At 44.2% G+C, this 23851-nt stretch overlaps 1 long non-coding RNA gene across 2 annotated transcripts; it reads left to right on the top strand.

The window, feature by feature from the left end:
- Window positions 1-380: 380 nt before the first annotated feature.
- On the top strand, window positions 381-22756 carry LOC131509700 (uncharacterized). 2 transcript variants are annotated; one of them, XR_009260655.1, is made up of 4 exons: window positions 381-593; window positions 1279-1444; window positions 18965-19003; window positions 22647-22756. It is a non-coding gene; the product is annotated as an uncharacterized LOC131509700 (long non-coding RNA). The 2 variants fall into 2 exon arrangements; XR_009260654.1 differs by lacking the exon at window positions 381-593 and having other exon boundaries at window positions 1094-1444.
- Window positions 22757-23851: the final 1095 nt, after the last annotated feature.

The following is a 23851-nucleotide window of genomic DNA, read 5'->3' as shown; positions in this document are numbered from 1 at the left end:
TCACTTGAGGCGCGAGGCTGTGGAGTCAGCGGCGTCAGCGGCTGCTCGAGGTGGGGGCGGCGTGAGGCGGCGGCGGTGGCGTTGGCGGCGCCAGGCGGTGTTGGCGGCGGCGGAGGCTTCAGGGAAGTTGCAAGGGCGGGGCGGTGCGAGGGAGCTGCGGCGTCGGTGGCGTCTGTGGCAGCGAGAGGCAAGGGCAGCTCGAGGCGGGGGCGGCGCGAGGCGGGGGCGTTGGCGGCGGGAGGCGGTGTGGGCGGTGTGGGAGGCTTCATGGGCGTTGCGAGGGAGCCGTGGCGTCGGTGTCGTCTGGCGGCGCGAGGCAAGGGCTGCTCCAGGCGGGAGCGGCACGAGCTGTCGCAGCGACCACGTGAGGCGAGGCGGCGGCGCGAGGCGAGGTTGGCGCGAGGCGGCGGCAAGGCAGCTGCGGAGGCGCGGGGTGACGCAGCGGCTCCAGGCGGCGAGGCGGCCACGCTCCGGCCGGGTCCCCACTGCTCCAGGCGGCGCCATGGATGAGGCCGTGGGCCACCTTAAGCAAGCGCCGCCCTGCGTTGCCGAGGCGCCGAATGTCCACTTGGAGGTGCACCAGAGGAGCACAGGTGAGCCTGGGCACCGCACCCAAGCGGAGCCTGACGGCCCTGGGATGAAGGGGCGTGTGTGCCAGTTATCCTCAGAGCTGGCGTTTGTCGGGCTGTTCGGTCACCCTAGCTGCCCACCACCTGACGTCTCAGGACCCCAGGCGAATCCGCGTGGTCCGCAGTTTTCAGAGGGGTCTGGGTGTGGCTTGTGTGGGGCAGGCGCCCGGGACGGTGGACCCTCCCGGGCCTGCCTGCCGCAGAGGGCGAGGCCGAGGGGGAGGCCGGCTGGGGCAGTGTGGGAGGTGGAGCGGAGGCAGGTATGGTCCAGAACCGGTCAGCGTCCTGGAAGCCTTGAAGGCCAGTCGGAAAGTGTCAGAGTTTTCCCACGTGAATCAGAGGCCTCGGGCTTTTGTTAAAATGCGGACTCGAGCTGCAACCCCACGGCTGTGGGAGCTTTGCGCCTTGGTTCCTAACAGTAGCAGCACTAGCGAGAGCTCGCGGCACGCGCCAGGCCTGTGTGTCCGGGCTGATCTTCCGTTGGGGCAGCCGCGGGTGGCAGGAGCTGTTGCTGTGGCCTCTTGGCGTATGGAGAGCAGGGCTTGGCTTGGGGCTGAACCCCCAGGCGAGCCCACGGCTGTGCTCTGAAAGGTCTGACTTTGTAGAAGGCACTTGTTACCATCCTGACCTCTGTGTCTTGTGTTTCCAGCCCTGCCAAAAAAGAACATACTAAGCTGAGCGTTAGAAAGCTGATCAACAGACATAACATTTTGTTTGGTGACTACATGTGGACCGAGTTTGATGATCCTTTTCTGAGCAGAAACGTGCAGTGTGTGTCTATTGTTGCCACAGAGTTGAAGGTTCAAGACCCACAGGTGACTAATTCATATTGCCAAGAAATCGCTAATTCATAGCCGAATACAAAGTCAGTGTCATGGGGGCACCAGGCTGGCTCATCTAGCAGATCATGCGATCTTGATTTTGGGTTCCTGGGTTCAAGCCCCACATCGGGTGGAGTTTACTTTAAAAAAATTTTAACAATATTTATTCTTCCAATCCATTAGCACGGATTGTTTTTCCTTTTCTTTATATCTTCTTCAATTTCCTTCATAAGCTTTCTATACTTTTCAGCATACAGATCTTTTACATCTTTGGTTAGGTTTATTCCTAGGTATTTTATGCTTCTAGGTGCAATTGTGAATGGGATCAGTTTCTCCATTTGTCTTTCTGTTGCCTCATTATTAGTGTATAAGAATGCAATTGATTTTTATACATTGGTTTAGTATCCTGCAACTTTGCTGAATTCATGTATCAGTTCTAGCAGACTTTTGGTGGAGTCTGTTGGGGTTTCCACGTATAATATCATGTCATCTGCAGAAAGGGAAAGCTTGACTTCATCCTTGCCAATTTTGATGCCTTTGATTTCCTTTTGGTGTCTGACTGCTGATGCTAGTGTTATGCCCAGAATTCGTGATCCCCAAATACCGCCAGGGAGCCGAGTCCGATGTAAAAGCAAAAGAGCCTTTATTCGAGCTAGCTCGAGCTCAATCCCCTACCTGCACTGACGCAGCGGTGAGATACCGGGGAGAGAGAGAGCGAGTTTCCAAAGCCCAAAGGTTTTATTGGGGCCTAGGGGCAGTTGGTGAGGTAATAGCTATGGCCTCAGCTGATTGGCTGGGGAAGGGTCCCAGTTCTGTTGGGCAGGTGGGGGAGGGGGTTGCTCAAGGGGAGCACCAACTCCCCTAAGGGCAGTTGGTGAGGTCCGAGTTCTGTTAGGCAGGTGGGGGAGGGGGTGGCTCAAGGGGAGGAGGTGTGCCCTAAGGGCAGTTGGTGAGGTCTGAGTTCTGTTAGGCAGGTGGGGGAGGGGGTGGCTCAAGGGGAGGAGGTGTGGTCAAGGTGAAGGACACAGAACAAGATGGAGTCGGCTGGCGTAGGCCTGCCCTTTCATTCCCCCCTTGTCATGTAGCTTACGGACCCAATCATGGGACTGGCTGCATTTATGGTGACAAGGGGAACAGAGTTGGAGGTTTACGCAAAGTTCTGGGAAGCAAGTGTCCCTGGGGTGGCTCTGGGAGGTCTGAAAAGTATTGTCCACAAGCTGGTGTCTATGATCTGCCAGGTGATGTTTGGGGGGGCGTGGGGACTCCCGGCAGCATGAGCAATGACAAGCAGAGTTAACAGAGTTATCAATATTAGGTGGGTCGAATGGGCTGTAGCTTGAGCTTGAGCGGGTTGTGTTGGTCCTGACTGATGGCCCATCGCGTGACAAAGTCCTTCCGGATCGAGGAGGGGTCTGCTGGCCGAACGTGGGTGTGATGGACCCACGTCGCGATGCCGTCTACTTTGAGAGCGGTGGGGGTTAACACCACGATGTAGGGTCCCTTCCAGCGCGGCTCGAGGGTCTCTCGGTGGTGCCTCTTGACGTAGACCCAGTTCTCCCGGCCTGTACTGGTGAGGTGTTGGGGTCGGGCCAGCCTCGTAGATGGGATGGAGGCGCGGCCAAATGTCCTTGTGCGCCCTCTGGAGCCCTCTCAAGGAAAGAAAAAGTTCTCGATCTTTAAACTCAGCAATAAGTTCAGCTCGAAGGCTGGGAATAACAGGGGGTGGCCTGCCAAACATGATCTCGTAGGGAGTAAAACCCAGAGTGTAAGGAGTGTTTCTAACCCGGTAAAGGGAGTACGGTAGGAGAGTCACCCAGTCCCCGCCAGTCTCCATGGTTAATTTGGTAAGGGTCTCTTTTAGGGTTCTATTCATTCTTTCTACCTGTCCTGAGCTCTGGGGCCTATAAGCACAATGTAATTTCCAGTTTGCCTCCACGGCCTTGGCTACTGCCTGTGTTATCTGTGAGATAAAAGCTGGTCCATTGTCTGATCCTACCATGGCAGGAAAACCATACCTGGGTAAAATGTCTTCTAGTAGCTTCTTAGCCACCGTCTGAGCCGTTTCATGCTTGGTTGGGTATGCCTCCACCCAGCCAGAGAAGGTGTCTGAAAATACTAAAAGATATTTATAACCATACTTTCCTGGTTTGACTTCAGTGAAGTCGACTTCCCATTGGGCTCCCGGTCTGGTGCCTCTGAGCCTGGTTCCTTTTTTATTTGATGTGGCTCTCGCGTTGGTGAGTTGGCAGGTCTTGCAGGCAGATACAACTTGCTGTATTTTGGTGTCCTGTTGGTGAATCTTGATTCCGGCATGTCGGATTAAGTCTTTTAATTTTCGGGCCCCCATGTGAGTAGACCGATGCATGTGCTCTAATATTGAGACTCCGAGCCGGTCTGGCAGCACGAGCTCCTTGTTAGGTGTATACCACCATCCCTTTATCTCCTGGGCCATGGGGAGTTTCTTGATCCACTGTAACTCCTCCTGGGAGTATTTGGGCTGGTCTGGTAAAACTGGGTCTCCCGGGCCCGGTAGTTGTATGGTCCTGGTGGGGACTGAAGTAAGGGCGACTGCCTTGGCTGCCTGGTCAGCCTTTCGATTACCTGTAGCTACTGGGTTATCAGCTTTTTGGTGCCCTTGGCAGTGGATAATTGCTAGCTTGGCAGGAAGCCATAAGGCCGTAAGCAGGTTAAGTATCTCCTGCTTATTTTTTATAGTCCGTCCTTCTGCTGTCAGTAACCCCCTCTCCTGATAAATTGCCCCATGAATATGAGCTGTGGCAAACGCATAACAGCTGTCTGTGTAGATGTTAAGCCGTTTTCCAGCTCCCAGCATCAGCGCCTTGGGGAGGGCTATGAGCTCTGCTCGCTGGGCTGACATTCCGGAGGGTAGAGCCTCCGCCCATACAGTGTCTGTTTCGGTGACCACCGCTGCACCCGCATACCTGTGTCCGTCTTGCACAAAGCTGCTGCCATCAGTGAACCAAGTAGCCTCAGCATCGGGGAGGGGCCGGTCGGTCAGGTCCGTCTGGAATCCATGTACTTGTTCCAGAATTCCCACACAGTCATGTAATGGAGTACCTAGGTCAGGGTCGGGCAGCAGGGTTGCAGGATTGAGGGCTGGACTGGGGTGGAACTGCACTCGTGGAGGGTTGAGTAGGAGGCTCTGGTAATGAGTCATACGTGTATTGCTCATCCATCTATCCGGAGGCTGTTTCAGGACCCCTTCAATGGTGTGTGGTGTCGTGATCCAGATCTCCTGTCCTAGGGTCAGCTTGTCTGCATCCTTGACTAGGAGTGCTGTCGCCGCAATAATTCTTAGGCATGGCGGCCAGCCGGCAGCCACTGGATCTAGTTTCTTAGACAGGTAAGCCACTGGGCGGTTCCAGGGGCCTAAGGCTTGAGTTAGAACCCCTTTTGCTATTCCCTTATGTTCGTCTACAAAGAGGTGGAAGGGTTTCGTAATGTCTGGTAAGCCCAGGGCTGGGGCACTTAGGAGGGCCTTTTTTAACTGATTAAAGGCAATTTCTTCTTTTTCAGTCCATTTAAATGTTTTCCCCTGTTTGGTAGCTTCATATAGGGGCCTGGCAATCTCAGCAAAACCTGGAACCCAGAGGCGGCAGTAGCCGGCTGATCCTAGGAATTCCGTCACTTCTCTTCGGGAGGTAGGAGTAGGGATCTTTAGGACAGTTTCTTTTCTGGCATCTGATAACCGCCGCTGTCCGCCCTCCAGGATATATCCCAGGTAACTTACCCTCTCCCTGCATATCTGAGCCTTCTTCGCAGATGCCCGGTACCCTAAGGCCCCCAGAGTAGCCAGCAGGTCCTGGGTCCCTCGCTCGCAGTCTTTGGCCGTGTCGGCAGCAATCAGGATGTCATCTACGTACTGTAGAAGGGTGAGGCCAGGGTGCTCCCTTCTGTACTCACCCAGGCCCTCGTGTAGTGCCTCGTCGAAGATGGTGGGTGAATTTTTGAATCCCTGAGGTAGCCGTGTCCAGGTGAGCTGCCCACTGTAGCCCTCCTCCGGATCATGCCACTCGAAGGCGAACAAGGGTTGGCTCTGGGGTGCCAGCGGCAGACTGAAGAAGGCATCCTTTAAATCTAGTACAGTATACCAGACCCTGGAGGGCGCCAAGGAGCTCAAGAGATTATATGGGTTGGGAACAGTTGGGTGTATGTCCGCGACCCTCTTATTTACTTCCCAGAGTTCTTGTACCGGTCGGTAGTCATTTGTGTGAGGCTTTTTGACCAGCAGTAGGGGGGTGTTCCAGGCAGACTGGCAAGGAACTAGTACCCCTAGGCTTCGTAGTCTCCGGATGTGTGTCTGGATCCCCTTCCGGGCCTCCTGAGACATGGGGTATTATTTGATCCTTACCGGACTCTGTCCTGGCTTGACCTCTACCAGGACTGGGGTCCTGTGAGCGGCTAGTCCCATCCCCCCCTGTCTCTGCCCAAACCGAGGGGAATTCTTGTAGCCATCTGTCTATATTATCCTCTCTCGGGAGCGCCTCCTGGTGGAGGAGGTATTCATCCTCCAGTTTCATGGTCAGGACCTGGATGGGGTGGCCCTTGCCATCGGTGACCTGAGGCCCCCCTTGTCCGAAAGTTATCTGAGCTCCAATCTTGGTCAGTAAGTCCTGTCCTAACAGCGGGTAGGGGCATTCTGGTATTACCATAAAGGAGTGGGATACCCGGCCCGTTCCCAAATCTACCGTTCTTCGGGTAGTCCATGAATACTGGCTCATACCAGTTGCCCCTTGTACCCAGGACTTCTTGCTAGCTAGTTTTCCTTGTGGGGTGCGGAGGACCGAATGTTGTGCTCCGGTGTCGACAAGGAAGTCGACAGGGGTCCCCTCCACTTTAAGAGTTACCCTGGGTTCGGGGAGAGGGTCCGAACCCCGACTCCCCTAATCACTTAGTTCATCTAGCTCTAGGACTTTTACTCGATCAGTCTTGCTTCCCTTCCCGCCAGCACTTTTTGGACAATCTCGGGCCCAATGCCCTATCTGCTTGCAGTATGCGCACTGATCCTTCTGCAGCCTCTGCTTCCCCACCTTGGTGGTTCCTTTACCTTTTCTTGCATTGTCTGCCAGCTGCCGGAGACGGCGGTCTCGTTCCTCGGGGGAGTCAGCAGTGGTAGCTAGTAGTATTCTGGCCAGGTCTCGAGTCTGCTTACTGCTGGCAGCCGCCATGGCGCGAGCCTGCTTGTCCTCAGGAGGCTCCGGTTATTATATACCTTTTTGGCTACCACCAGTAAGTCCTGCAGACTTTTTTCTCCTAGTCTACCTATTTTCTGTAATTTTCTCCTAATGTCTATGGCCGATTGGTTTACAAAGGCCATGATAACAGCTGCCTTGCTTTCTGGAGCCTCTGGATCCCTGGGGGTATAGGTACACAATGCCTCCATGATCCGTTCTAAAAAGGCAGCCGGAGATTCATCTTTTCCCTGTTGTCCATTTCCTACTTTGGCCAAATTGGTTGGCTTTCTAGCAGCCATTCGGAGACCCCCCCCCCCCCATTAGAGTCTGGAGGTAGACCCGGAGCCTCTCCTTACCTTCTGCCGTGTTGAAATCCCACTGGGGCCGAGTTAAGGGGAAGGAGGCATCTGTCTGAGCCTGGTTGGTGGTGGGATTCCCGTCTGCGCCTGGAACTAGTTTTCGGGCCCCATTGAGGATTCTTTCTCTTTCTTCAGTCGTGAACAGGACCTGCAAAAGCTTCTGGCAATCGTCCCACGTGGGCTGATGGGTAAAAAGAACAGAGTCTAATAAATCAATAAGCCCTGCCAGTTTCTCGGAAAACTTAGGATTCTGAGCTTTCCAATTGTAGAGGTCACTAGTGGCGAAAGGCCAAAAGTGATGGGGCTGATTCCCCTCTGCGTCTGGGGGTCCGGTGGCTCGCAGGGGCAGAACAGTGGAGTCGGCGGCGGCGGAGGCGGATTGCTCCCTCTGAGCCCTTTGTCTGGTAAAGGGCGGGCTTCCCACTGGAGCGTTTCTGCCTCCTGCTCTCGGAATAGCAATGCCTCCCCCGGACGGGGAGGATGGTGTTCTTCCGGCATCCTAGAGGGGTTATACAGGGGAGGAAAAATTAATTCTTCTTCAGTCCCCCCTTGTAGGACAGGGTAGAGGGGTGCTGAAGGCTGGGTAAGACTTTTCTTCTTTGTCCCCTGCAAAGCAAGAATGGGTTTTGGCTCCAGAAGGAGTGGGTCTAGGAAAGGCTTACGCCAAGAGGCTGGGTCTTCTACAAGGTCCTACCAAGTGATAATGTAAGGGAGCTGATCAAGATGGCCCATCTTAGGCTGAGAGATGATACTCCTGACTCGGTGGATGGTAGGGAGGTCGAAGGTCCCCTCTGGTGGCCGTCCGACATTGAAAGTTGGCCACACGCTAGAACAAAAAAACTGCCACCGACCCTCTCGGACTTCCACACTGAGGTTGTTAGCTCTTCCCCTCACATCCTTGAAGTGATCAATCATAATACTTAGAGGAGTAGTCTGAGTCCCATAACGTCCGTCCAGTAAGTCCACAGAGCAAAACAGAGAAACACAAAAACAGACAAACAGAGGGCCCCTAGAAAGTCTTCCAACTCCATGGAAGCAAAACTGAAAGCTAGCTTAGACCTTTGAGGGGATTCCACGTCCCTCCAAAACCGATGAGGGGATTCCACGTCCCTCCAAAACCGATGAGGGGATTCCATGTCCCTCCAAAACCGATGAGGGGATTCCAGGTCCCTCCAAAACAGATGAGGCGATTCCACGTCCCTCCAAAACCAATGAGGGGATTCCACGTCCCTCCAAAACCGATGAGGGGAAATCATGTCCCTCCAAAACAGATGAGGGGATTCCACGTCCCTCCAAAACCAATGAGGGGATTCCACGTCCCTCCAAAGACGATGGCCTCACGCCGACCAGCGGGAGCGACCCGCCTCGTCTCAGACCTTTGAGGGGATTCCACGTGCCTCCAAAACCGATGAGGGGATTCCACGTCCCTCCAAAACAGATGAGGGGATTCCACGTCCCTCCAAAACAGATGAGGGGATTCCACGTCCCTCCAGAAGGGAGAATCGGAACGTCTTCCAAAACTCCCAGCCCGTGGTCCTCCAGTGCGTCCACTTAGACCGCGTCGGGCACTACCAGAATTAAATGAGCTCACACGGAAAAGACAGAACAGACAGACACTAACCGTGGCCAGTCAGGCTCTCCGGGTCGGGGGTCCCTCGGGGGTCTTGGGGATCCCAGACGAGCCCCCAAATGTTATGCCCAGAATTCGTGATCCCCAAATACCGCCAGGGAGCCGAGTCCGATGTAAAAGCAAAAGAGCCTTTATTTGAGCTAGCTCAAGCTCAATCCCCTACCTGCACCGACGCAGCGGTGAGATACCAGGGAGAGAGAGAGCGAGTTTCCAAAGCCCAAAGGTTTTATTGGGGCCTAGGGGCAGTTGGTGAGGTAATAGCTATGGCCTCAGCTGATTGGCTGGGGAAGGGTCCCAGTTCTGTTGGGCAGGTGGGGGAGGGGGTTGCTCAAGGGGAGCACCAACTCCCCTAAGGGCAGTTGGTGAGGTCCGAGTTCTGTTAGGCAGGTGGGGGAGGGGGTGGCTCAAGGGGAGGTGGTGTGGTCAAGGTGAAGGACACAGAACAAGATGGAGTTGGCTGGTGTAGGCCCGCCCTTTCACTAGAACTTCCAACACTGTGTTAAACAACAGCAGTCAGAGTGGACATCCCTGTCATGTTCCTAATCTCAGGGGGAAAGCTCTCAGTTTTTCCCCACTGAGGATGATATTAGCTGTGGGCTTTTCATAAATGGCTTTTAGGATGCTTAACTATGTTCCTTCTATCCCAACTGTCTTGAGGGTTTTTATTATGAAAGCATGCTGAATTTTGTCATATGCTTTTTCTGCATGGATTGACAGGATCATATGGTTCTTATCTTTTCTTTTATTAAGGTGATGTATCACATTGATTGATTTGCGAATGTTGAACGAGCCCTGTAGCCCAGGAATGAATCCCACTTGATCATGGGGAAAATTCACTTTATATGCTGTTGAATTAGATTTGCTAGTATCTTATTGAGAAGTTTTGCATCCATATTCATCAGGGATATTGGCCTGTAGTTGTCTGTTTTTGCTGGGAGTCTGTCTGGTTTAGGAATCAAAGAAATGCTGGCTTCATAGAATGAGTCTGGAAGTTTTCCTTCCCTTTCTATTTTTTGGAACAGCTTCAGAAGGGTAGGTATTATCTCTGCTTTAAATGTCTGGTAGAATTCCCCAGGGAAGCCATCTGGTCCTGGACTCTTACTTGTTGGGAGATGCTTGATAACTGATTCAATTTCTTCGCTGGTTATGGGTCTGTTCAAGTTTTCCTTTTCTTTCTGTTTGAGTTTTGGATGTGTGTGGGTGCTGAGAAATTTGTCCATTTCTTCCAGGTTGTCCAGTTTGTTGGCATATAGTTTTTCATAGCATTCCCTGCTAATTGTTTGTACTTCTGAGGGATTGGTTGTAATCATTCCATTTTCATTCATGATTTTATCTATTTGGGTCATCTCCCTTTTCTTTTTGAGAAGCCTGGCTAGAGGTTTATCAATCTTGTTTGTTTTTTTCAAAAAACCAACTCTTGGTTTCATTGATCTGCTCTACAGGATTTTTTTGGTTCTATGTTGTTTATTTCTGCTCTGATCTTTATTATTTCTCTTCTTCTGCTGGGTTCTGGGTGTCTTTGCTGTTCTGCTTCTATTTCCTTTAGGTGTGCTGTTAGATTTTGTATTTGGGATTTTTCTTGTTTCTTGAGATAGGCCTGGATTGACATGTATTTTCCTCTCAGGACTGTCTTCGCTGCATCCCAAAGCGTTTGATTGCTGTATTTTCGTTTTCATTTATTTCCATGTATTTTTTAATTTCTTCTCTAATTGCCTGGTTGATCCATTCACTCTTTAGTAGGGTGTTCTTTAACCTCCGTGCCTTTGGAGGTTTTCCAGACTTTTTCCTGTGGTTGATTTCACGTTTCATAGCATTGTGGTCTAAAAGTGTGCATGGTATGATCTCAATTCTTGTATACTTATTAAGGTCTGTTTGGTGACCCAGTATGTGATCTATCTTGGAGAATGTTCCATGTACACTTGAGAAGAAAGTATATTCTGTTGCTTTGGGATGCAGAGTTCTAAATATATCTGTCAAGTCCATCTGATCCAATGTATCATTCAGGGCCCTTGTTTCTTTTTTTTTTTTTTTTTTTTTTTTTTTTTAATTTTTTTTTTTTCAACGTTTTTTATTTATTTTTGGGACAGAGAGAGACAGAGCATGAACGGGGGAGGGGCAGAGAGAGAGGGAGACACAGAATCGGAAACAGGCTCCAGGCTCCGAGCCATCAGCCCAGAGCCTGATGCGGGGCTCGAACTCACGGACCGCGAGATCGTGACCTGGCTGAAGTCGGACGCTTAACCGACTGCGCCACCCAGGCGCCCCAGGGCCCTTGTTTCTTTATTGATCCTGTGTCTAGATGACCTATCCATTGTTGTAAGTGGGGTATTAAAGTCCCCTGCAATTACTGCATTCTTATCAATAAGGTTGCATATGTTTGTGATTAATTGTTTTATATATTTGGGGGCTCCCAAATTTGGCGCATAGACACTTAACAATTGTTAGCTCTTCCTGATGGATAGACTCTGTAATTATTATATAATGCCCTTCTTCATCTCTTGTTATCCCCTTTAATTTAAAGTGTAGTTTGTCTGATAAATGTATGGCTACTCCAGCTTTCTTTTGACTTCCAGTAGCATGATAGATAGTTCTCCATCCCTTCACTTTCAATCTGAAGGTGTCCTCAGGTCTAAAATGAGTCTCTTGTAGACAGCAAACTGATGGGTCTTGTGTTTTTTTCTTTTTTTAATCCATTCTGATACCCTATGTCTGTTGGTTGGAGCATTTAGTCCATTTATATTCGGTGTTGTTATTGAAAGATATGGGTTTAGATTCATTGTGATGTCTGTAGTTTTCATGCTTGTAATGATGTCTCTGGTACTTTGTGGTCCTTGCAACATTTTACTCACTGAATCCCCTTAGGATCTCTTGTAGGGCTGGTTTAGTGGTGATGAATTCCTTCAGTTTTTGTTTGGGAAGACCTTTATCTGTCCTTCTATTCTGAGTGAGAGACTTGCTGGAGAAAGGATTCTTGGCTGCATATTTTTTCTGTTCATTATTACATTGAAGTATTCCTGCCATTCCTTTCTGGCCTGCCAGGTTTCAGTAGATAGATCTGTCATCAGTCTTATCGGTCTCCCTTTATATGTTGGAGCATGTTTATCCCTAGCTGCTTTCAGAATTTTCTCCCTATCCTTGTACTTGCCAGTTTCACTATGATATGTAGTGCAGAAGATCAATTGAAGTTACATCTGAATTGAGTCTCTGTGCCTCTTGGATTTCAATGCCTTTTTCCTTCCCCACATCAGGAAAGTTCTCAGCTATGATTTGTTCAAGTACACTTTCAGCCCCTTTCTCTCTCTCTTCCTCTTCTGAAATTCCTGTTATGCGGATATTGTTCTGTTTGATTGCCTCACTTAGTTCTCTAATTCTCCCCTCATACTCCTGGATTTTTTTCTCTCTCTTTTTGTCAGCTTCCTCTTTTCCAATAATTTTATCTTCTAATTCACCTATTCTCTCCTCTGCCTCTTCAATCCGTGCTATTGTCACCTCCATTTTATTTTACACCTTATTTATAGCATTTTTTAGCTCCTCATGACTATTTCTTAGTCCCTTGATCTCTGTAGTAATAGATTCTTTCCTGTCCTCTATGCTTTTTTCAAGCCCAAGGATTAATTTTATGACTATTATTCTAAATCCTTGTTCTGTTTTATTGCTTAAATCATGTTTGATCAATTCGTTAGCTGTCGCTACTTCCTGGGATTTCTTTTGAGGAGAATTCTTCCGTTTCATCATTTTGGATAGTCCCTGGGGTGGCGCCCAACTGCAGGGCACTTCCCCTGTGTTGTTTGGAGTAACTTGTGTTGGTGGGCAGGGCCGCAGTCAGACCCAATGTCTGTCCCCAGTCCACCGCTTGGGCCAGAGTCAGACTGGTGTGCACCTTACGTTCCCCTCTCCCAGGGGCAGGACTCATTGTGAACTGGTGTGGGCCCTCTCTGGGCTACTTGCACACTGCCAGGTTTGTGCTGCTTTGATGGGATCTGGCGTATTAGGCAGGGTGGATCTGCAACGTGCACAGGGGTGGGCGGGGCAGGCTTAGCTTCTTTGCTGTAAGTGGTCCCCTGCGGGAGGGGCCCTGTAGCACCTGGAGGGAGGTAGCAGACCCGTCGGAGGGATGGATCCACAGAAGCACAGCGTTGGGTGTTTGCATGGTGCAAGCAAGTTTGGTGAGGGGAACTGTTTCCCTTTGGGATTTCGGCCGGGAGATGGGAGAGGGAGATGGTGCTGGCCAGCACCTTTGTTCCCCGCCGAGCTAAGCTCCGTCTTCAGGGCTCATCAACTCTCCCGGGGTCCTCTCGCCCTCCCAGATCTCCGAGGGTAGAATTGTTGACTTTTAACATTCCAGATATTAAGTCCTGCTGGCTGTTAGAACTCACGCAGTCTGTCCCCTCCACTTTTGCAAGCCAGACGCAGGGGCTATGCCTTACTGGGCGGGCTGCCCCTCCACCACACCAGCCCCATCCCACCAGTCCGTGTAGCGCACACCGCCTCTCCGCCCTTCCTACCCTCTTCCGTGGGCCTCTTGTCTATGCTTGGCTCCGGAGGGTCCGTTCTGCTCGTCTTCTGGCGGTTTTGTGGCTTGTTTAGGCAGGTGTGGGTGGAATCCAAGCGATCAGCAGGACAAGGTGAGCCCAGCATCCTCCTACGCTGCCATCTTCTCCTCCCTTTCACTTCTGTATGTTTTAAAAGAAATTCCATTAAATAGTGTGAGCCTCTGAATTGTATTTAATAATGAAAGACAAAACAAAGTATCTCCCTTCAGGTTTTTTATTTCATAACTCCTTTCCTTGTCTAGCAGTAGGGAAGTTTTATTCTGGTTAAAGACTCAACTTTTATGAAAATAATGATTATGAATGAAAATGTTTAAATATGATCTGGAAGATAAAGTTGGGTATTTAAAATATGTGAAAATGCCAGTGGTGTTTGTTACATATTTTTAAAACCTGAATCATATCTTACTGGTTTGAAACACTTCATGGGATTTGGCGGAAGTTGTTTTTAATGTTTATTTCGAGAGAGAGCACGAGCGAGGGAGGGACAAAGAGAGAGGGAGACCCAGAATCTAAAGCTGACTTCAGGCTCTGAGCTGTCAGCACAGAGCTCGATGCAAGGCTTGAACTCATGAACCATGAGATCATGACCTAAGCCAAAGTCCAACACTTAATCGACTAAGCCACCGAGGTGCCTCTGGCAGAAATGTTTAACATGTGTGTTCTGGAATTTTTAGTTATTTTATGGAAATGATAAAAGTTATTTTGAAATAGAACATAAGAATTACATGTGTTAACTTGGAAAGCAAGGAAACCTACATCTATATGCATTAAGTCAAGAAGACAGAAACTACTGCAGGTTTTTCAGTTATTTTATTTTATAGTTAGGTGTTCTGAGAAAACTTGCTTAGTGCTTGCTTGTTTGTTTTAATGGCTAAAAGAAATGTTTAGAATAGTTGGTTTCATTTTTTTCCAGTATATTACCCTAGGTATGCGGTGACAAAGTCACTGATATTCCCTGGTCTGAAGTAGACCAGGACCTTTTTTAAAGTTTGTACTGAGTTCGTTCTCTCTCTCTCTCTCTCCCTCTCTCTCTCTCTCTCTCTCTCTCTCTGTATGTGTGTGTGTGTGTGTGTGTGTGTGTGTGTGTATACACATATACATACAGAAAAGTGCACATATTGTAGGAGTGAACCTCAATGATTTTTACCAAGTGAATATCCCTGTCCCTTGCATCCAGATAAAGAAACAGATCACCTGGCACCCCATTAGGCTGTCTCCTGCTTCCCCAAAAGGTAGTACATTGTCCTAACTTCTTACAGCATATGCTAGTCTTGTCTGCTGTAATTTCATATAAAAGGGATAATACAGTATGTGTACTTTCATGACTGACTACTTTAACTTAACATTGTTTGTATAATTCATCCATATCGTTGCATGTAGTTGTAGACAGCCATCATCATTGCTCTAAGTATCCCTATTATGTGAATATACCCCAATGTATCCTTCTGTTGTTACTGAAGATTTGAGTAATATCCAGGTTTCAGCGACCACAAGTAGTATGTTGTGAACATGTTATTCTGTGTCTTTTGGTAAACATTTGTACACATTTATGATGAGCATATGCCTAGAGAAATGGAGCTCTGGGACCATAGAGGTGGCCTAAGTTCACTTTCAGTAGAAACAGCCAGCTAGGCTCCTAAAGAGTTTGTGCCAAGTTTACAGCTCCAGAAGCTGTGTCTGAGAATTCTGGTTGTTGTCCATCCTCATCAACGCTTGGTATTTTCTCTTTCCTTTCTGTATTTTCTGTTTTTATTACTTTCTAAAATTTTATTGTATCTTTTCACTAATCTCTGCACCCAATGTGGGGCTCAGACTCAGAACCCTAAGATGAAGAGTCTCACGCTTTATCAACTGAGTCCGTCAGGAGCCCCTATTTCTGTACTTTCTAAATGGCTTGGGTGATTTATTGAAAGGTATTTCATTATGGTTTTAATTTGTATTTCCTTGATGGATTTTCGTCGGTTTAACGGCCCTTTGTGTCCCCTCAAAGAGAGGTTTTTTAAGGCAGAGGAATGTTTTCAAAAGTGATAGATGGGCAGGGAAAAGGATGAGTAGATATGACATGGAATCAGGGAGCTGCCCCTGCCTCTGTCCTAGAGAGCACTCCCAGTTAAGCTGAGGCACTGCTTCTGAAACGGAGCTTCCTCACCTGCTGCTGTGAGTACCTGCATATGCTGGAGTCTACACCCTCTTGGTAGTTGACTTTCTGCTACTTTGAGAGTTGAAAACAGAAGGATTTTTCCCTCACTTTTGCCTTTTAAATTCCTACCAGTGCCTCCCGTTTGAGGGACCTATCAGGAAACAAGGCCAGAGAATCTGCAAGTGTCCTTTTCAGCACACCACCTTTCCCTCAGAGCAAATAAAAAAGCTTGGGCAGTCAGAAAGTAAACTGCATCCTGACTATGTCGATCCCAGTGCTCTTTACCTTAGCCCTCTAAATATTAAGGAGCAAGGGGAGGTTTGTAAGGATGGTAGCCATAGCAATCTGCATATCAATGTGCACCAACATTTTCAGGCAAATATTTAACCAATAGATTTCATGTGTGTAAGCCTTTTATAAAGTGCTCTGGAGAAGTAAAAAGTAAAGTACTTGCCCTCATACCTTTATAACTTCTTAGGGAATAAAGAAAAATACACATGGAACATCGGCGAATAATAAAGAAAATTGGGAGGGTAAATTGTGATAGTAGACAATGAGTCCTGAATGATTTGTCTGAGAGCAGGAGAGAAGAAATGGCAGCTAAAGTAGTTGAGCATGCCATGGGGTTGACTTGATCTCAAAAGGTAAACGCTGTTTGTAGAGGTGAAGGAAAGAAAGAACAGCATTCTGGGCCACAGGAACAATATGAATGGAATAGAGAGCACAGGATTAAGCCGTGGCATCTTTCCAAAACATTAAGATCCTGTCTTATTTTGACCTCAAGTATGCTTTAGAAGAATAACACAGAGTTAACAACCTAAATTTTTATAGCAAGTTTGCTGTGAACTTAGAAATCTGGAAACCACACTGCAGTAGGAATAAGGGAACTAAGATGTTCACTTGAGAGGGTAGAAACCTAAAAGGAATGCCTATGAAGTGTTAGGTAGAAGAGAGTGTAAACTTTTTTAGTCATTTGGAGAGGAAGAGCTTGAATCAATGCACTGCAGTTAGAGGTGCTCAGTTATAAATTCAATGAAAAGGAATTTTTTAAGTTTATTTTGAGATAGGATACACAAGTGGAGGAGGGGCAGAAAGAAAGGGAGAGAGAATTTCAAGCAGGCACCACGCTGTCCATGAGGAGCCTGATGTGGGGTTCAAACTCAGGAACCACAAGACCATGAGCTGAGCTGAAGTCAGAAGCTTAACCAACTGAGCCACACAGGTGCCCCAGTGAAAAAGAATTTTTTGAACAATTGCTATCCAAAAATGAAACCCACTGCTCGTGTAGATGTAATATCTTGAGCCCTGAATTATTCTCACAGAAATTAAGTGACCAAGTATATCAGGGAATTCCTGTAATCAGAACGAAGAGGATGATCACCAAGTCCCTTTTCAAAAAATAGGGGCAGTTGGGGTGGCATTTATCAAGAAACCTGAAAGCCGGTTAGTTTACACTTTAAAAACTGATACAATTAGTTTTTCCTACCTGTCTACTTTGTGCCAGGTGCAGTCAAGAGTATGGTGAATAAAATAATTCTGTGTCCTCTAAAACAAATGTGAAGAAACTTTAGTCTTAGAAGGTGCTCCATGAAAAAAAAAAAATTAGTCTGAAGGAAAACAATTTTGAGAAATTCTGTACCCACTTACCTTTTTAATAGTAATTCACAGAATATAAAAGTTTCATGGCTCTGTGATGTCCTTTAATAAATGACTTTGCTTAATCTCTGAATCATGCAGCGTTCTCCAAATTTATCTCAAAAAATAATCTGTTTAAAGTGCATCAACATTCTGGATCTGGTGTTTCTACAGAATTAATTTTGGGGGTACAATTTAATTATAACCACAACTGCTGCCTATGGGTGCCTATGGTTCTAGCAAAGGAAATAGGTAAAACACAATCTGTTTCAACATTGGAGAGGGGCAGAAACTCATTTCTGGAAAAGGTAGTACATACCTAGAACCTATAGGATAGGTTATATTACTGGGAAAGAGGATGGGAAAAGAGTGTTTGAGACCTAGGAAACTCCAAATGTGAGGGGCTACTTGTGATTATGATACACTCTTGAACAGCATGGCACATTTTAAAGAAATGCTTAATATGGAATATATATTTAATGTATATTTAACACAGATTTGTTTTGTGTCTCACATTTTTTTGTAAGCCCACTACAAAGGTTATTGACACACAGAAATAATGGCCCAAATGTGGGAAAGAAATGTAGGGGCACTCTGGTCAGAAACCTTTGCTAGAATGGTCTAACATGAACCTCTTCTCTGTTTAAATGTTTTTAGTCACTGAAAACACTCTTATCTCATGATGTATTTTTTCCTCCTTATAGTAAGATGAAATCCACCTTTCTGGAACTTTCACCTGCCCCAGGTCTGCATTCTTGAGTTGCAGAGAAAGAACTCTGGGCTTTATTACTGTGGGAGTACCAGAGTCATTGTCTATTGGTGATGGAATTTAAAATAAGGATCTATTTAATGGAGTTTTCAGTTGCGCTGCACATTAATTTTAATACCAGACACTTCACCGCTTTTAATATGTGAAATATATCTGTATGTCTTAAAGTTTTCTTAAAGTTTTCTTGAGTTTTATAGAACCTGTATTTATCAAGGGAGTATTTTGGGGATTTGGTTTTGGCATCGTTTTGTAAAAATGTTAGATCTTAGGAATATTTTCATAATTCAGCAGGGTGTGCCATGTTAATGGACATGAGCAGCAGGATCCTTGGACCACATACTAGAATTACTCCTCAGAGTGCTTGTAATTTCAATTCCAGAGCCTAATGATAGCTGTAATCCATTTGTTTGTCTTCTCTTTTTGAAAGTGATTCATGGCAGCCCACTGATTTTGGAAATCTATTTCTTCTGCTCAATTCGAAGTTGGTAGTCAAAATTTAAATTAAAGTGGTATTGGAAAAAGACATGGTAGGGATTGAAAAAAAGGAATGGATAGAAAAATATTTTCTATGAGCAAAAGATGCTTTTAAAAACCACTTAAATCACTCAGGGACAAATTAGAATTTTCGTTCTTCTTTTTCATCTCAGGCTTCAGTGTTTAGAATTCTAAAGTTGAAGGAAAATATATTCTTCTCTTGGTTGAAATTAAATGGTTTTAAATTACTCAATAACTTCCAATTCTAGTTTAAACATGAGATATATGCAATATATCTTCACACGTTGTATGTATGTGGTATAATTGGTATTTCAAATTTAATATGTATAAAACTTTTCTTTAAATGAGTTAAAATTACTTTGGCTCAACTTTTAACAGAATTCAAATTTTAGATATGCTCTAATTCCATTGGAACAAATTCCATGATTTTATAAAATGAGGAAACTGAGTCGAGTAAAGGTTAAATAATTAATATTAGAATTAGACGTGGAAAGGTCTTGAGTATTTTCACTCTATATGGTTGGTGTGCTTTTTTTTTTTACTTACTAAGAGACAAATAGTGTTACAACAAATGTAAAATTGTTTTGATTATTCAAATAGTGATGGGAGTCTTACTTTAATAAATATGGTTCAGTTCAAGAAAAAAGAGAAATCAGAATATGAAAATAAAACTTAAACCTAAATCACATATGATGTGATACTCATATTTCTAATCTTCTTTTTTTTTTTTGTCATCAGGGAAATCATCTTTTGGGATCTTATGAAGAACTTCTTATGGTAAGAACATATAATCAACCAAATTTTTATAAAACGATCATAACATGTTTATTGCATGACATTCTCTGTGTTTTCAGATACAATGTCCAATAAACAAAGGGCTGAGAAAAAGTAGATGGCTCGTCTTTACATTCTTTTTTTCCAATTAACCTGATTTATTCATTTATTGACTTATTGATTTGAAACATAACCTGGTTTGTTTTATTATAGTACCTATCACCACCAGATTGTTAATTTGTTTATACCTTTGTTGACTGTCTTTATCACTAGAAGGTACTTCCAGGGGTGCTAAAATGCTTACTTACTGACAAACATCTGACCTATACTAGAATTTTGTTGAATGGATGGCTTATACCAATATAATGATCACCTATTATGTACCAGTCACTGAGCTAGATTGCTTCAAAGAAACATTTCCATTTATCCTGACAGTAAACCTAAGAGGTAGGTATTAGCTCCATTTTATAGTCAAGGAAGTCTGAGAGCAGGAAAATTATTTGCTCTAGGTTGTTATTATTAAGAAGGTGCTAGAACTTGAAGTTTCATTTAGCAATGTCAGATATCAAACTCTTATGGAGTAGATAGCCTGAAACTCAAAATTTGAAAATTATGTAAAGGAGAAAATGAACAGGAAACTTACACAAAGTCCAGAAGCAATGTTTAAACACAAATTCCATTTCAGAAAACCTCACGGATCACTGATCCTGGGATATCTGCATGTGATCCTGGATAACTGATTCCCTAGTTCCAACTTATTCATGCATATTTGACACATGTCTAGCAAAATGAATAAAATTTTTGAAATGGAATATAAGCTAGTTTTAATTATTTAGGTGCTTATTAACCACTTGATTCCATATTTGTCTTGTAAATAATAGAAACATTGGTAGACCGAGAGGGTATTATACCAAGTAAAATAAGTCAGAGAAAGACAAATACTATATAATTTCACTAATATGGGTAATCTAAAAAACAAAACAAATGAATAACAAACTGAAAAAATGGATAAATGGACAAAACATCAACTAACAAAGATTCTTAAATAGATAGAACAAAGTGATGGTTGCCAGAGGGGAGGTCGATGGCAGTAAAACTGATGTTGAAAGAGAGTGATATCCCTGAGTAGAGTGAAACCAAGAATTAGCTAAATCAAGGCAAGACGGAGATATAGAGTAAGTTAAAAGTAAATTAAATAATTGCTTTTTATTGATGTGTGTAAGCATCCTTACTCTTGTTGTTGTTGTTGTTGTTGTTGTTATGGTTAATGCTGGTATATCTCTGAAATTAGTAATCTTGCTTAGTGTATCTAAGAAACATATGCTTTCCCCATCATGTTCTCTTCCTTTTGAAATTTTTGTGAATTGAAATAAACCTTTGGTTTATTTACTACCTGTATGTATTGAAATGAGTGCCAGGTTTACATTCATAGATCAACTTGTAAAGGATTGGAAGCATAGTGTTTTCCTTAAGGACTAAGGACACCCGTCTAATTTGCTGGGCTATGGCACACCAAAGTGCCAGGGTATGTTTTATAGCATTGTTACTAATCTAATAATCTGCATTCCTCTGATGAGGTGTACATGCTGGCCTGGTACCTTACCTCCACTCATCTAACCTTAAACCCTGGGGAAAAACCCCAATATTTTGCAAGATAACCATGTGGGAAGGAGATTGTTCTGAGTAACCCAAAAGTATCATCAAATGTGTATTTATGTACAGAGATTGTGTGTGTATATGTATTTATATGTGCATGTATGTATATGACTACAAATAGTAAACTACTGCTGTATCATACAAAACTTGTAGGGTTGAAGGTCAAGACGGGGAGACTAAAAAGAGACTACATTTGCTGAGTTTTAAGGAATTATTAAGGAATCCTTTAAGATTCACATTCAAAAATTTGGAAAGAAACCAGTCTTCTCTCTTCTTTGTTCCATTCTCTCTTCTCCCCTCCTCTCCCTTCCACTCCCTCTCTCTCCCTAATATGTATGTACATGACCAGAAAGTAAATGTTTGAACTTGTGAATATGGAAATTTTATTGTCATTTACATGAAATTAGAATGTTGGAAGAATCACCTCCTATAAATTGGTATCTCTAAGATTTGTAAGATCTTTGAGAGAGTGATTGAAGTAGAAACTAAAATCTTCAAGAAATGAAGAGGAATAACCTGAGGGATAGGAGCTAACTCTCAAGAGTGGTATGCGGTAATATCTGATGACATGATTCAAAGCTAGAGTAATTCAGAGAGAAGGAAGAGGGAATAATCTAGAACTGGAGATGAGCTGTAAAGAGAACGAACACTTGTCCCCGTACAGTCTCAAGCATGTGAGGAAGGACGGTGTAAAACAAAATGATCCATTGGGAAAACACTTTTCTCAGAGAAGATCCAGGGCTCCTTTGAGCAAGGTGAGGAAGGGAACATTCAGAGTCAAGTGTCAAGATCCTGGGGACTTTGAAGATGATGCATTGTGAATTGCACAGAACACAGTGGGCAAGTTTTAGGAACTGTGGAAAGCTGAGAGAGGGGGAATAAACAGGAGCTGTGCAGAGTCTAAAGGGGTGAAAGTGTGGGAATTGAGAACAATGCCAGGAGGTTTTGATGATGATCTGAAAGAAGCCAGAACAGAGGGTGTGGGGGTAGTGGTCTTATAGAAGGGAGAAGTGGTGAGAACCTTTTTGTGTCTGGGGTACCCTGTGTAGTACTTGTGAAGGCAGTGGGAAGCAGGAAAAGTCCAGTACTGTACCCATACACCTCTCTTTTGACCATAGTTGTGGAAGCTTTTGACATCTGCTGAAGGGTTGGTTCTCTCTTAATCTGGGAGCGAAATGTTAGAATTTTGCAGTAAATTTCTAGTTCATATAATACTTATTTTTAAAGTGAGTAATAAAAAAATTACTTATATTCTGACCAGGCCAATTGTAATTTCTTGAGATTACGTGGGAAGAGATGGTGGGCATTATCTCAGGGTTTCCCACAAAATTTTACATTGAATAGGAATCTTGTTTAGATCAATCTCAAATTATTTTTCCTTATTTTCCCAAATTATTTTGCATTAAGCAATAGGTGGTTATGTTTAAAAGCTATCCCTTTTGTATTTAATTTCTCCCTTGACTTGATTAAGCTCAACAATTTTTCACTGCAAGATTTCTCTCACCAGGAGGTCTTTCACAGCTCTCCTTGTTATCCTTCCTCTTCTTTTGGTTGTCTGGTAATGAAATCATCATCCTATCTTTTACAGCATCACAGGCTGATAACAGCATGAACACAGTCAGGGGATTCTTGCTCTCATTAAGCTTTTAATTTCTTTATTGACTTTAAATTTGAGAGGCTTTTTTTAATAATGAGAAAGAAACATGTTTGTATGTTGGGTTAATAGCATTGTATTGAGTAGACTGTAGATGATATTTGGGGGGGGGGAGGATAAGCTTTTCTCTTATCCTAATTAGAAATGAGATGTTTTCCATTTCTGAACTCCTTGTTTTTAAAGGAGACCTTCCACCATATGAATTACACTATAAACATTGCACTACTTTCTAGAAGATTTTAATACTTCCTAGAAAGATTTTAAGAAGACAGTGACTCTTAGGTGAAGCTCTCTAAACACCATTTTAGCTGATTTGTCTATGTTTTTAAAATGCAGTGAACAAGTATTTATTGAACACCTCCATTGTGCTATGCACTCTTCTAAGCAATGAGCATCATTGGTGCTTCACGGAAAAAAAAAATGTGGTTGCTCTCAAAGAACCTATATTATAGTAGCAGAGATACACAATGAACAGGTAAACTGATTTAAATAATGTTCTTAAATTGTCAATAGTTATATGAAACATGAAAAAAATTAAGCAGGATTACATGATGGAGTGTCTGGTGGGATGGAGGGTGGGAACGCCCAAGAAGGTGGTTAGAGAAGGTTTCTCTGCACAGCTCATAATTCAGCCAAAAGAATTATTTATTACATTTAATATTTTTCTCACTAGGTTTGGAAAACTGATTACATCTGCATATTGAATTAGGGTAGCATATCAGTATTTGGCATTGAAACTAATGGGAAGAAATAAAGATTTATTTTAAATAGTAAATAACTTACATAAAAGGATACAATCAAATATATTTACTTTTATTTGAGGTTCTTGAAATAATTAGAGCCTTGCCATAAAGGGGAAAAATGAAACAGGTAAACGTGCACAAAACCTGGATGTAACTCCACTGTGGGTAATATTCTATAGCTCTCCAACTAGTTGACACTAGTCACATGTGACTACTGAACATTTGAAACAAGGCTTGTATCTCACACTGAGATGTGTGGTAACATAATCTATTTCAAAGACCTAGTACAGCAAAATATGTATATATGTATGTATATACATTACAGGTTGAAATATAATATTTGGACATATTAGGTTTAATTACGTATATAATTAAAAATTATATATAATTGTACATATTTAGTATATAAATATATAAATAAGTATATACACATATAGACTTAATTGATTTTACTGGCTTCTTTTTACTTTTTAAAATGTGGCTACTAGCAAATTTAAAATTCTTTTTTGTGGTCACATTTTATTTCTATTGGTCAACACTGTTCCATAGAATTGCTAGTACCTCAAGCATATTGCAGAGAATTTACAGCCTAGTCGTTTAGGTGAATTAAATGTTCGTGAAAGATGGCATATTTTCCAATTTACATGACAAAATCCAAGTAGAATTTATTTAAGACAAAATAATACTGAGGTTATATTATAACCAATGTCTATTAATGTTTGGAAATAATGTGCTAAAACAGAATAATCTTTGAAATCTAGTGATTTTTATATGCTTTTAGGAAAAAGAGCATTCTAA

This window comes from Neofelis nebulosa, chromosome 4 (assembly GCF_028018385.1).
Source record: "Neofelis nebulosa isolate mNeoNeb1 chromosome 4, mNeoNeb1.pri, whole genome shotgun sequence".
In the NCBI taxonomy this organism is placed as follows: Eukaryota; Metazoa; Chordata; class Mammalia; order Carnivora; family Felidae; genus Neofelis; species Neofelis nebulosa.
The sequence above is the reverse complement of the archived record's forward strand: the minus strand, read 5'-3'. Positions and strand labels throughout refer to the sequence as shown.